This window comes from Mandrillus leucophaeus, unplaced genomic scaffold, assembly GCF_000951045.1.
Source record: "Mandrillus leucophaeus isolate KB7577 unplaced genomic scaffold, Mleu.le_1.0 Scaffold4, whole genome shotgun sequence".
Taxonomy (NCBI): Eukaryota; Metazoa; Chordata; class Mammalia; order Primates; family Cercopithecidae; genus Mandrillus; species Mandrillus leucophaeus.
Genome location: NW_012104253.1, coordinates 3327585 through 3329907, shown reverse-complemented (window position 1 = coordinate 3329907; position 2323 = coordinate 3327585).

Here is a 2323-nt window from a genome sequence, read left to right as displayed (position 1 = left end):
GTCCAGAAAGAGGGACCTCCTTGATCTTCTAGAGCCAGGACTCCAGGTCCAGCCTCCAGTGAAGCTAAGATGTCCAGAAAGAGTTACTACCTTGATGTTTTAGAGCCAGGACTCCAGCTCCAGCCTCCGATAAAGCTCAGATGTTTAGAATGAGGGTCCTCCTTGATGTTCTAGAGCCGAGACCCAGCTATAGTGCTTAATGAAGATCAAGTGTCCAGAAAGAAGTGCCTCTTTGATGTTCCAAAGCCAGGATTCCAAGTCTATCATTTGATAAAGATCAAGTGTACAGGAAGAGAGACCTCCTTGATGTTTCAAAGCCAGGACTTCAACTCAAACTTTCGAAGAAGGGCAGATGTCCAGAAAGAGGGACCTCTTTGATGTTCTAGGGCTGGGACCCAGCTCCAACATCTGACAAAGCCCAGATTTCCAGAAAGTGGGAACTCCTTGATGTTCCAGAGCTGAGGGACCTCCTTGATGTTCCAAAGCTAGGACTTTAGCTCTAGCTTTCGATGAAGCTCAGATGTGCAGAAAGAGAGACCTTCTTGATGTTCTAGGGCTGGAACCCAGCTCCAACCTCTGACAAAGCTCAGATGTCCAAAAAGAAGAGTTTCCTTGATGTTCTAGAGCCTGGACTCTATGAACTCAGATATCCAGAAAGAAGGACTTTCTTGACATTCTAGAGCCAGAACTCCATCTCCAGCCTCTGATGAAGCTCAGATGTTCAGAAAGGGGGACTTCCTTTATGTTCCAGAGCCATGACCCGCTCCAACCTCTGACAAAGCCCAGATGTCCAGAAAGAGGGACCCCCTTGATGTTCTAGAGCTGGAACCCAGATCCAGCCTCTGAGGAAACTCAGGTGTCCAGAACTGGTGAGAAAGCCTCAAGGCTGTGGGCTTCCCTGGGCAGGGATAGGTGTGACCAAGTTTGAATTGAGACTGGAGAGGGCAGACAACACTCTTCTGTGCAAGGGTGGCCTACAGCATTTCTCAATAGTGACACTAGCATAAAGACGGGTCCCAGTTGCAGAAGGAGAGATGTGGAGAGGGGACTCCCTGTGGGAGGAAGAGTATTAGGAAGAACATGGCAGCAGAAATAATGGATTGCAGATGGGGTGCCTTCGATGAAGCCTGCCTGAGGGCGTGTAACACTGCAGCAAAGCACCGTTTTATGCCTTTTAGTTGTGCTGGACTCATGGCTGGCCACACACCAACCTTGACCCACAGGGCTGCCAAATTGGCTGGACCCTGGAATGTAACCCAAGCTAGTTTCTGCGGCTTAGCTCCTCTCCCAGTGGAAGGTGCTAAACCCCCACTTGCCAGCCCAGTGTAAAGCTGCAACCTTGGGGCGAGTCAGATCTGGTTGCCTCCTTCTAGCAACGGAAGTTCACCTAGGTTAGGACTGGGACAGGGTCAGGCTATCACAATGGGTGTGAAGACAGCATGAATGGCAAAGGAGGCCCCCAAATACCTGGGGACATGGATGCTAATGTCTCAGGTGAAGCTGGTTTGGGGCTGGAGCCCTGCCCTGAGCACCTTGACTCTACCACTTGCCCTCCAGGAGCTCCATTGACACCAGACTGTCCATTAAGCTGAAGAGAGATAGTGAGTAAAGAAATAGGGCAGGAATACTGGCTTGCTCAGAAGCCATAAGAGCATTATAGGTAGACAGAGTCCAAGTGATGAAAAATGTAGACTTGGGGAGGAGAGAGTGTTGAATGCTATTCAGGGTGTTTGAGCTCTGCAATATCCAGATTGGGAGAGAATCTGATCTCACCAGTTTTGCCATTCAGACACAGCTATGAGAATGGATCCTAGAAGATGATTTACTTCATTCAGCTGGAGTCTGGAGGAAAAGGGAGCAGCTAGCAAGAATTCTTGAAAAACATACCCTAATGATGCCACATCATTCTGGTGATATTTCCTAGAAACTCATTAGAACTTGGAACTATGCAAACAAGAACTTCTTTGATGAGTAACTGGAACTTGAGACTTGGGATTGAATGAAGGAGAAATGTCATATTAGAGGACTGCGCCCCCGCTCCCCACCCTCATTTGGCCAAGTTATTTTAGGAAATTTCCAAGAACAAGCAATTGGAATCACTCGTTGCTGATTTCCTAGAAGTCTCCACAACAGATTCTGAAGCCAAATGCAAAATGGGCGGGCCCAGCTTGTGAGGCTTGTGAAGAAAATGTGACTCCTACTCTATAAATTCATTGACCTCAGGGAGCAAGACTCAGAAGTAGAGCTGCGTTAGGGAAAATGAGGACAGAACAGAAGGTCTAGATGGCCAGGCAGAGGCCCATTGCAAGGGCGAGCCTTGAGA